The 12,431-nt window shown below is 37.6% G+C and overlaps 1 protein-coding gene across 4 annotated transcripts in view; it reads left to right on the top strand.

Annotated features, from left to right (window-relative positions):
* LOC105201086 (unconventional myosin IC) overlaps nt 1–12,431 on the top strand; it is a 47,591-nt gene that overhangs the window by 20,991 nt on the left and 14,169 nt on the right. For 2 of the 4 annotated variants that reach the window (XM_011168956.3, XM_011168951.3), the window contains exon 1: nt 1,938–2,247. The exons of the other annotated variants lie outside the window; for them this stretch is intronic. The gene's annotated coding sequence lies outside the window, so the exon portion shown is untranslated. Of the gene's footprint in view, nt 1–1,937; nt 2,248–12,431 lie in introns of those variants that run through there. 4 annotated transcript variants of the gene reach the window in all.

Here is a 12,431-nt window from a genome sequence, read left to right as displayed (position 1 = left end):
ATCTGAAAATAATTTTGTTGGACTCGAAATAATTATGAAGGACGTTCAAGCAATGCTGCAAAAGTTTTAGCATTTTAGCAATTAGTTTGGGCAACAAACTCATTTTTAGATTTATATCTAGTTAAATTTTTAGCTACTTGTAGAACGAAAAATAGAAATTTGACAAACGTACGAAGAATTAGTTCGAATCGAGAGTTGACACGTGAAATGTGAAATATAATTTTTCTTTATACAGGGTTGGGCAGAAAAACCTGACACATTTTAAAAAATCGTTATTCCCCTCCAAGTGAAAAGAGGGCGCTGTAACTCCGGGAGCGAAAAATAGATGGTTGAAGGTTTATGTTTACATATCAGTACAGTTCCAGTATGGAGAAGTGGCCGCCGCAACAACGCGCGTTCGTTTGCGAGCGTTTTTTCATAACTCAGTCCTACGTTCAAGCAATTCGCGATTTTCGTATTGAATATTCTCTTCGTCCACGAGATCCGGTTCCCTCTCGTAATTCTGTGAATCTGTGGGTCAAAAACTTCCGACAAACAGCCACAGCCACGAAACAAAAGCCTCCAGGGCAACCAAGAACGGTAAGAACCCCTGAAAATGAGACACGCGTTCGCACCTCTTTGCAACGAAGTCCACGCCGTTCTGCCGGTAAACATGCTGAAGCTCTCGGAATGTCTCGTCGATCGTTTAGCAGAATGTTGAAAGCGAATGTTGAATGTTGAAAGCGTGCCATACGGCGAAAAAGACGTTGGATTTCCTACACGAAGAATTCGGCACCCGTCTGCTGTCTCGCAACACTGAGTTTCCATGGCCACCACGTTCGCCCGATCTCTCAGTGTGCGACTTCTTTTTGTGGGGCTATTTGAAGCAACGTGTCTACGCTAACAAACCTCGAACCTTGGACCAGCTGAGAGCCAATATTTGGAGAGAAATTGCAGAAATAAAGCCAGCGATGTTGAAAAAAGTGTATGATAATTTCGAAAAACGCCTCGAAAATTGTATTGCTTGTAACGGCCATCATTTAGCCGATATAATTTTTGGTAAATAAACAAAAAAAACCTTCAAGTGTCTAGTTTATTCTCCCGGAGTTTCAACCTCTTCCGATTAATAGCGGCCGCGCAAGTGGTTATTAAAATGTGTCAGGTTCCTCTGCCCAACCCTGTAGTTCTAAGTCGCAAGTTTCTCACAATTTTTTTAAAACGCTTATAGCATCTTTGTCAAATTTAGATGTTATTTCCAGCTTCAGTTTACGATTGTATCTCAAGACAATCGACGATTATATTGACAGAACTTTACAGAACTGAAAAAATGCATTTAATAACCATCTATTCTGTGAATAATTAACTCTGCGCGTCTTTCTCTTGCATTTCTACTCTTAATGTGAAAAATATATCTGACATATTAATAGACGCCCTTCTCTTTCACACATATTTCTACTTTTCGAAAAATACCAAGATTAACAAAAAGATATATCGTTTAGTAGTATTTATCGTACGTGTCATTTATATCTCTTATTTGCAAATGGAAAGAAAACGAGTGGCACAAGGTGGTCTCGGACATCTCTAAGAATTTCAAGAAGTTTTCATAGTAAAATTGAGATAAAAAAAGAGTTCCCCTTACGTCAGACCGGGTTACAACCGTCACGCTGCGAGAATCCGCTGCAAGACATACGAAACTCACGGCCTCGCAGGACCCCGCGAGGTTCACACAGGGCAGCTCGCGTGCGTCATACACGCACGCACACCAGAAAACGAATTCCTCTCTCTCTCTCTCTCTCTCTCTCTCTCTCTCTCTCTCTCTCTCTCTCTCTCTCTCTCTCTCTCCTTCTCGCCGTTAAGTCGTTCGGCCGGCTGGCAGCCTGGCCTTCCTTCCTCTCTACTCACGCCGCCACCTTATGCCACCGGGGCACCGAAGAGGAGAGCTCTCCTTCAGACCGGCAGTTTCGTGTGTTACACCGTGGCGCGTGCACGGAGAACACCACGCGTATCGTGATCGCGTTGCAACTATTGTTCAACAACGACGACAACGACGACGGTTTTCCCGCGGGCATAACGTCGAACCCCGTTGAACGTCGGGGACCGTGACTTCCAGGGTTCGCGAATCGTTGGATCGTGAACCCGCGACTCCATGCGCGCCCTCCCTCCGTTCTGATGGTGACCTGACGACGATGGCTAAACACGCCGCCCGCCTGGACTCGTAAGCCGTAGCTATAAACCTGAGAACGAGAGTACTCGAAGCGCGGAACGAAAGTGAGTATACGCGAGCGCTCCTTTTCTTTCGAGCGCGTTTCATTCGCGATTCGCACAACCGTGAAACACATCGGAGAAAAATCCGAGAGATATCGGAGCACGGACGCGGCCCCTTTTTTTTCATTCTCCTTCTCTTTTTCATTTTTTCAGTTTTCTTCTGCAAATTCCGCAACCGATAATTCGTATTGCGTTAACGACCCTTTATGTTAAATTTATTGCGCTAACGAGAGTCCATCTGTGTCTTCATTTTCATTCCGTTACGTTATTATTGCATAGAGCGAAAGATATTTCTTCAATTTTTACACAAAAGGGAGGAGGATCTCTGAGAGTCGATTCTGGCCCCCTGCAAATTTTCTAATCTTGTGAAAATCTATATCTCGAGGTCAATTAAATATATTCAATGTGAATGATTACCATATTTACTTCAAAAATTAATTTTTTTTTTTTTAATACCTTGTGTATCAAAAAATCTTCAAAAAAAATCATTGCAGTCGTTCTGGAACATGATCTGGAATCATTCTGGAACGGCAGAGTTTTCTCAAATCTTTTTATATTTGATGCTGACGCTCTTATATTTCAGAATTCAAACAATACGTGCCACTAAATTCAAAAGAAAATACCGGTGGTATTTTCTTTGAATTTATTGGCACGTTTTTTCTGACAAATTCGCAGGGGAGGGGGCCTAAATCGGCCCTTATAAATCCTCCCCCTTTTTGTAGCTTAAACTTAAAGAACTGCTCAAAAGATTTGGCCTGGGAAAATTATTGACAAAATTAAAATTATTGACAATCCTAAAATCTCTTCGAACGAATTCCTCTTTCCAAGGGTTTTTGCGTGACCCGCGAATGAACGTATCAATTGCAATTTATACCATTGACGTCTAGCGTGAGTCATGAGGAGGAAATCACGATCGCGTCTCGCGCTTTTATTGAAAGAATACACAGATCGTCGCAGATGTTACGATGCAATGCTACGAATGCGTCTACGGACGCACCGCAACAGACGATCCCGTGTAAAGTCATTTTTCATTCGGCAAATCAATCAAGTTGTTCACACTTTGCGCCGTTTGTCATTGATTACAAAGTACACATTGGATGCTGCGGAAAAGCACAATTTTGCCTCTTGTTATGTACGATCGCGTGTCAGTCGCGTGACAGTACTACAATAAGAAATTTGTCGTTGAAGTACACTTTAAGAGAGCTGTCATACACTATAATAATTGCAACGATTTAATTAATCAATATGATATTTTATACAAGATTACACTGACAAAAAAATTATTAAATTTTAATATAAATATTTATTCGAATAGTACTAATAAAATATTTACTAAATCTGAATATATATATTTATTTAGTATAAGAACTAATTTAATTTAAGTATCACTTATTTCTTATAGAGCAAATATTTATGTACCGTAAGTAAATATTTCATTAGCACTGATCGAGTAAATATTTATTAAAATTTAGAAACATTTTATAATATATATTATAATTAGAATATATATCGTTTAATTGCGATATTTATTATTAATTTGACTTTAAAATCTGTGGAAAATGTTTTTCGCGAAGATATCCTTTGAAAAGACTGCTAAAATACATGTTAATTTTGAAAGACGCAATAGTATGTATATCGTGAAACGGTTAACAGAGGTACGAGTGAATCGTTGTCCGCTTCAAGCGAAGGCTAACGGTTTTTAAACACTTTGATGAAGATGTCATTGGTCTGCCAAGGTCGGTTTTACGTCGTCGCGTTTATTGCACTTTAAATGATTCGATGCTCGAATTTATCGACACTGCCGACTATGACACCGTTCTCAATACTTACTTGTACTTATTGATATCTTTATTTCTCAATGTTATTTTTTTAGAGAATGAAAGCTCTCTCGGCCAGTTCAGATAATCAATATCTCCTAATCACAAATTTACGACATTTCTAAAATAATCTTGAGTTTTTCGCGCTCCTGGAAAAATAATAATTTCTTATATACACATACATTATATTATTAAGAGTAAAGTGTAATGCCAAATGGGAGCCAAACACAAGGTCTTCTACCGTAAAATAGTATATTCTTCTTCAAGAATTTCTTCTACAAACGCTTCGGTCTCTGATTCGGACCATCCTCAGTGTGACAAAGCAAAATAAATATCTCGCTCGCTAGACATCCTCCTCTCACGGTCTGAGTCCATCAAGAACATGCTCGGTGAAGAGTACACGATGTGACCGGTGCGGAGAACGAAATACATATCAGAGATGTATATTTATTTATATTTATTTTGCTGTGTCACACTGAGAATGGTCCGAATCGAAGTGACTGAAACGTTTGTAGAAAAAGTTCTTGAGGAACAATATACTATTTCACATCAGAAGACTTTGTGTTTGGCTCTCATTTGACATTACACTTCACTCTTAATTTATTTCTTGGAGCCTACCCATTTATCATTATATCATTCTTATTGAAAAATAATACTTTCTTACAAGCGTATCTCTAAAAAATGAATTTTTACAACGCGTTACATCGTCGCGATGGAACTGTTACGCAGTTACGCAACGACGACGCGCGCATTTGACGATTCGGCGCGATTTGATTTCCGGATTTTACGCAAGTCGATACGGCGCCCGTTAAGTGGAAAAGTCGTAAAACTCTCTGCAATTGACACGGGATTCCGCGTAAATGACAGCCCAGAACCGCTGAATTATCTTCCTGGGAAGTCCCGTTGAGTCGTTGGAGGCAGAAACAAAAGCGAGAATCCGACCGAAGCCTCGTTGTCTGTCGAGTTGTACTCGCCGCGCGCCGCACGCTCCGTGAGACCATCGGATTTCTTTCAGCGCGTGCACTCGCAGCGGAGTAACTCTCGTAAAGGAAGAGGGAGAAAGCGCGCGAACCTTCCTTCTTTTTAAAGACAAAGGCAGAAATCCGATCCCCGGCCGGATCGTGAAAGTGATGATTAAAGCCTTTTTATTAGATAACGCCGTGTCTATGAATAACAATGAATGGGGGGATAAATTATAGACGCGTAGAATTATGCTCTCCGCAGACACGGCGAGGACGATGATCTCCTCCACTTTTTTTCTTACCTCCACTCAACGCGGTACCAGTGTTTTACATTTGCGATTACGTTACTGGAAAAAAGTTTGGTAATAGCTAATATTAAATATCGAAATAATGCCAGTTATATGTTCGGCCAATATAACATGAAAATAATTTTGTTTTTCAAAATATTTAAATTAGCGTTACCAAATTTGTTAGCTGGTGCCAAACGTATGCTGAAAGATTTATTTTTCCAATTATTTTGTACATGTTACTAAATTTGACAGTATTTGCAAAGATATTCAGAAAAATTATTTTAGTTATATTAAATATTCCAATTAGCGCAAATTTGTTAGCTGGTGCCAAACGTATGCTGAAAGATTTATTTTTCCAATTATTTTGTACATGTTACTAAATTTGACAGTATTTGCAAAGATATTCAGAAAAATTATTTTTAGTTATATTAAATATTCCAATTGGCATTGTTTCATTGGGCACTCGACATTTGGTAGCTATTACCAAACTCTTGTTTTCAAAGTACGTTTAACTGAAATTTTATTACGAAAGCTTGATCGTTATTACGAAATTCTTATCTTCTGACCTCATATTTTACACGAAATGTGGAGGACCGATACGGGGACCGCAGATGCACCATGTGGATTATAAATCTTATGGTGGGTGGAGACGATTGTAAAAGCAATTACGGATAATTATGGGTAGCAGCCCCGAATAAAATGTAGCTAATGCTTTCACTCGCATTTGTCGAAAACAGAAACTCGTGCAGAAAACACGTAAATATTCTGAGGGTATTGCGAATGTTTGAGCTTTCGCTTCTATAAATAAGAGATCACGCATAGAAAGTACCGTGTGATAAGGGTATCATTTGGGGCATTACATCAGCGTCTCGTTAAAATTACGGCATTAAAATTAAAACACAAAAAAAACAAAAATAAAAATATAGATTGAGAGAGAAAGAGAGAGGGGGGGGGGAGAGGGAAGAATGATTTTGTTTTCAACTGCACTAACGCGAGACTAATGGACAAGAATGTTATCGCTGATGCCACTAGAGATCGTGTATCGCGAAAACTGGCACGCAAGTAATTGTACCGAGACCGAAGAAACGTGAGCAGGATCGAGCGTGCTTCTGTTTCCCAGAAAGTGAGTATTTAGTGGCATGAGAGCAAGTGCTCATTGACGGGAAGAGAGAGACCGGGAGTGAGGAGAAAGAGGCGCGAGAGTTATGCGTCTCTCCCGCGATCGGACTGATTAATCGCGATAGAACTGATATCCTAATTCAGCGGCTCTACTCTCTTCTGCCTCTACGTTCAGTGAATATTTACGAATTCAGCAGTTAAAAGCAGCGGGAGGCTCGATTTAGCATTAAGCTGATTGTCATTACAATGGGAAAAGTCATAAAAATTAAATGTGTGCGAATCTATTAAGTAACTTTCTTTTTCCTCGAAAAAAAAAAAGAATACGTTGAATTAGTTGAATAACAATTGACAATACATGCGAAAGAAAAGTTGTATTAATAAATAATTGGGTCGCCTCGCAAGTCTGCGAACAAATAAAAATTAAACTAGTCAACAAGTGAGCAAATAAAAATAACTAAACGTAATTACATTTTCAAGCGAAAAATCATATTTTATCCAAAGATCTTAAAGATATCGATTAGTTTGCAATTTATTATTTTAAAATTCTATTATTTTTCTTTAAACAGTCATTTATTGACTATTGTGTAGCGATTCGATGATTATTTATCACTTTGATAAAAAATATATTAATTTAATAATTCATACTCGAATATACGTATATGCACTGAAAGAAATTACTAAATTTAGGTAAATATATTATTAGTATTAATCAAATGGCTTATTTACCTTAAACAAGTGAAAATTATTCGTTTGTAGTAAATATTATTGATTTGATATAAAACAAAATAGTTATTAGAATAATACTAATAATATTTATTTAAATTTAAATAATTTTTTACTCTGCAGTGCACATATGTGTAACAAATATTATTATTAATCCGCTGTAAAGCTTTGAAATCAGAAAAATAGAATGTGCAAGGGCTAGAATAATTTTATTTTACAGCGCAGACACACACGGACCGTTAATAACCATAACTTTCAGGAAATGATTTTCAACTTTTCTCAAATATCTTTCGCTCGCCTCGTTCACTAGACATTCATATTTTTACACGTAGTGATCACACTATTCTGACATTTCACGGTTGGCGAATCTACGATTGCACGAGCGTGGCTTGTCAATTCGTGAATTGCGCGCGTGTTACATAATGACGGAAATCACACGAAAAATTCGGTCGTGTTACGGCGATTGCCTAAATCAGAACGAGTTTTCAGGCGCTCACCCGAGGAGCGGGCGCTTTTTCCACGCGGACTATTAAGGGAACGTTGTCCGTCGTAAAGCGTCGCGGATTGAATTTCCGTCCTCGATTTCGGCTCGCGTTACGACGGCGACGGCGACCGCGGCGGCGAGTCGATACCGCGAGATCGGTGACATTCCAAAATTATTTATGCGTCAGCGATTCCGATCGACGATTCTTCGGCATGCGACACGTGGCGACCAGGAAGCGGAAAGTTCTTGGGCCCGGAGTTCTCGTAACGCGACCGCATCTCACTTTTCGACGCTGCGCGATCAGATGTCAGTACACGTGCGGAGCAAATTACAAAGAAAATGTGGGGTATAAGCTCCTTATGACTCGAAGAGTAAGGTGTAATGATGATCCTAGCTTAAGTTACCTAAATAAAGATGCAGTAAGTTACATATAAGCATTTCTCAAGTAAGATAAAATAATTTACCTTTTTAATTTATCTAGATTCAGAGCTTTTTATCGTATAATTTTAAGATAGTATCGCTGTTGTGCAAAATAATCAAAGCTAAAACAGTACATTAATATTTTTATTTATAAGTAAGTATTTCTTGGAAATAATAATAAAAATAAATAATAATAAATAATAATAAATAATTCAATTTGACGAAAGAATGTTTTTCTTTTAATTTGGATCAATACGGATATAAAAATCAACGTTGAAAAATATAGAGGAAATGTAGAACTTACATTGTAATGACAAAGCTTCCTTGTAAAAAGTTTTTAAACTACACTGAAAAAAATTACTAAATTTTAATAAATATGTTTGCTTGTATATTTGCAAGAAAATATTTACTAAATGTAAATATATATTTATTTAGTAAAAAGACAACTAATTGAATTTATTAAGAGTGAAGTGTAATGCCAAATGACAAAGCCAAACACAAGGTCTTCTAGTATAAAATATTATATTCTTCCTCAAGAAATTTTTCTACAAACGCTTCGGTCTCTCATTCGGAACATCCTCAGTACGACAAAGCAAAATCTATGAATCAAATGTAAAAAATCGATCAAAAAGTTATTGCCTTGAGTGTCGAATTACTTACAAAGTACAAACATCTCGCTCGCTAGACATCCTCCCTAGGTTTTGCTTTGTCGCACTGAGGATGGTCCGAATCAGAGACCGAAACGTTTGTAGAAAAAGTTCTTGTGGAAGAATATATTATTTCACACTAGAAGATCTTGTATTTGGCACTCATTTGACATTACACTTTACTCTTAATTTATTTCTTGAAGTCTACTCATTTATAATTTTAATTAAATTTAACTATCGGTTTTCTTTTATTCAGTAAATATTTTCTTGCAAATGTACAAACAAATATTTTTTTTATTTAGTAAATTTAGTAAATTTCTTTTTTTCAGTGTACTTACAGTTTCGAAACAATTTGTACATTGCACCACTGTTTTCTCAGATTTACGCAAAAATTTCTCCTGCTAGGATAATTGAGGTTGGAGCCAAGAACAATACCTTACGCTCGTTATGGTTTACGTTAATTTAGATAATTTAAAAAAGACAAAAGAACACTTCCAACGTATACATATAATCATTTAATCTAGATAAAGATAAGATAAAGCGTTTCTTCATCTAGACAGTTTCACATAGCGACAAATACAGACTGCAGACATCCATAGTAATTTCTCACAAACGAGTTGAGCTGTCGTCCAGAGAAACGACAACGATCGCTGCGAATGCAACGAAAGCAACGCGAAATAACATACGCTCAGGTGTGTACCGTAAACGCGTGTAATTTTGTTCGAACGACGAACCGGGTAAAAGTTTATATTCGGCCAAGTCCCCGGGTTGACGGACGCAGGGTTGACTTTTAACGCGCGCGCCGGATTCAAAGGAGAAGGCGACGCGTACCGAAAATAGATCGGCGCTTACTTAAGGTTCGCCGTTAAATCGACTCGCGAGGTCTTTCCACCCGGTGCTTGGGTGTTGTTCCCCGTCTTCTTTTTTGTTGTCCTCTCGCCCTCCGCAACACCGCGATTCGCTCCTGGTCGGTTTATTATTATACACGGGCGTGCATATTTCGTTCCTCTCTCTCTCTCTTTTTCTTTCTTCCGTCCCGATCTTCCGTCCCATTCTCCCTCGTCACGTCTGGACCGCAAGCGGAGCTTATTAAGGCTCACTACTACCGCGGACAAACACCTTGAAAGCCCTGAACTTCAGGCCCGGGAGGATGACCGAGACTCCAAGGTCGATCCGAATCCGAACCGGTTCCTCGAGAAAGATTCGGTGAGGAATACGTAAGATCTCCACGCCTCCGCAATTTAATCCATTAGCCGTCAACAAGAGTAATACCTGGGGTCGATAAGACGCGGAGTAAAAACGATATTTGCATTATTTTGTCACTTTGTATCTTATTTTACCAACGTTCAATCAGCATCGACATCAGACAAGCGTTTTGGCTGATCAAAGTTTGATTATGATCTTGTTACCAAATCGCGTTCCAATAATATCAAAATAATTTAAATTCTATGATTAATTATATCGAGAGTAAAGGCTGTCACGCGTAAAATTTCATTGTAATCGTAAGGCCGTAAGCAAATCGATCAATTAAGCGTTCTTGCGTTTTAAAAGGTTGGACTATGATTAATCAATTATGCTTATGGTCTTATACTCATTGTCAGTTTCTTTGGGTAAAAAAAAAATTTGTTTGAATCAAAGAAATTTGTGCATCGTTATACGGTTAAAGAAAAGTTTCTTTGACTTGAAGACAATTTTGCTTGTTCCTTTTATTAGAATTAAAGAAATAGTTTGGATATGCAGCGCAAATCTTTTCTTTTAAATAAAAGAAATATATTTTTAAAATCAGAACAGCTGTTATTTAGCTTAAGATAAACTCTAATAACGTTATTTCTTGAAATCAAATAAATTTTTATTTTCCACAAAGATATTTTTACTTCAACTTAAAGAAACCAAGTTAAAGAAACGGTTTCATCAGTTTAAATATAATTTTACTCTGGGTGTACCAGATTACGACTAAAACTTTTTTTTTACGCGTAATAGTCTTAAGAATTGTGACATAAAGCATTTAAAAGGTTGGCTTTAGAAGATGGCTAAAAAAGTTGGCTTTACACTCAGAGGAGAAATAACTTCAAACAAAAAGATTATTTACTCGGTGGGTCCTGCAGTCAAGTTAAAAATTTCTTATATTTGAAATATTTATGTACGAATAAGAATGTAGAAATAATTTTTAATCAAAAAGCTTTTTGCAGTTTTAAAAAATATTTACTGCTATATAGACTATTTTTATATCCAAGATAATCAGATTTTTTAATTGAAGAAAGCAATTCAATCAAGTTTAATAATATTATTAGCTTATTTGTAAAATCATTTTATTTAAATGTAAAAAATATAAAAATACTAAATTATATATTTAAGATAATAAGTCTATTCACTTAAGAGTAAATATTTTTATTTATAATTAAATAAAACAAACAAATATTCACATTAAAATATATGGTTAAAAAAATGTATTTTTTTCATTAAAAAAAAGTTTTCTCTCGGTGTAAAGGTTGGATAAGAGGTTGACTTTCTAGACAAGACTAATAAAATGTGTCACTTCTATGTGAGTTTCTTTTAAATTTGTCTCAAATTGCCTCGTTTATCACATTTGCGTGACGTTTTTATGCATATATTCACCGTTATCTCATAATATTAATAGTATAAAATAATATCAAATAATATAAAATAATATAATTTTTATTACGTTGTATATATATATATATATATATATATATATATATATATATATATAATGATACAAGAATAGTTTAAAGACCAGTTTAAAGAGACGTTGTTCTTGCGACTATCTAAGAAAATTGCATATAATAGCACCAGAATAATGGAGCAAGTCGTGGCACAGACGACTTCCCGTGGAAAAAGCTCTTCGAAGCGAGTCGAATCCTCGTCGCAAAGAGCCAGCACGCGCTGAAAATAGTTTCTCGCTATGGGTCCCGTAAATTTCAGCCGCCGAGTGCAACCTGCGCGAAGCGAAACCGCTTCGGTAATGAAACTTCTGACAGCACCTCCGGTGAAAAGGACGGGACAGGAAATGTCGCGCAGAGCGCGCTCACGTGCGCGTGTGTGCTCGCGCCTCTCTCCGTTTTTGTTATCGTAAGATAAGAGCGGTTTTACTATGCGGGTTTCGTGCGATGGCGAAACGTGCCCCGGAAATTGTCCGTTGTCCGCCGACAACTGCTCGACGATCGAGAGCCGTGTAAGGCGACGTTTAATTGTAGCGCGCAGAGTGAAACTGTTCAATTGAAATTCATTATCTTATTCAATTCGACAGGAGTGAAATAAAAATTTGCGAATTATAGAGAACGTAAGACTCATCGCTAAAGTCGAGAAAAGTCGCCTGATTGATGAGAAAATGGACATTTCTTAGAAATCTTCCTCGCGGTCTGGAAAAATTTCGCACCTTTCGCCGTCTCGCGAACTCTGCGTTGGAGAGAGTGACCCTCGTTCGTCATAATTTTATGAACTCGTTCGCCATTCAGCCCGCGAATGTAAAATCCGCAAGAAAACGATGGTCTCCCCCCTCGCCGACTAAAAGGCTAACCGGTTTCCGGAAATGGGTTGCGTCGTCCTCGACAAGTTAAACGAACGTGCACGTGCACCAGACGCAGGAAGGCAAGAGAATAAGAGGGTTACCCAATCACCCAGATAAATGCAACGATAATTGCAGCGTGGCGAACGTATGCAGTCTCCCAAAATGGCGCTCGGGGTTATGAAGGGAAGGAAAGAAA

Source organism: Solenopsis invicta, chromosome 14 (assembly GCF_016802725.1).
Source record: "Solenopsis invicta isolate M01_SB chromosome 14, UNIL_Sinv_3.0, whole genome shotgun sequence".
Classification (NCBI taxonomy): Eukaryota; Metazoa; Arthropoda; class Insecta; order Hymenoptera; family Formicidae; genus Solenopsis; species Solenopsis invicta.
Note: the sequence above shows the minus strand (reverse complement) of the source record. Positions and strands in the feature narration are given on the sequence as shown.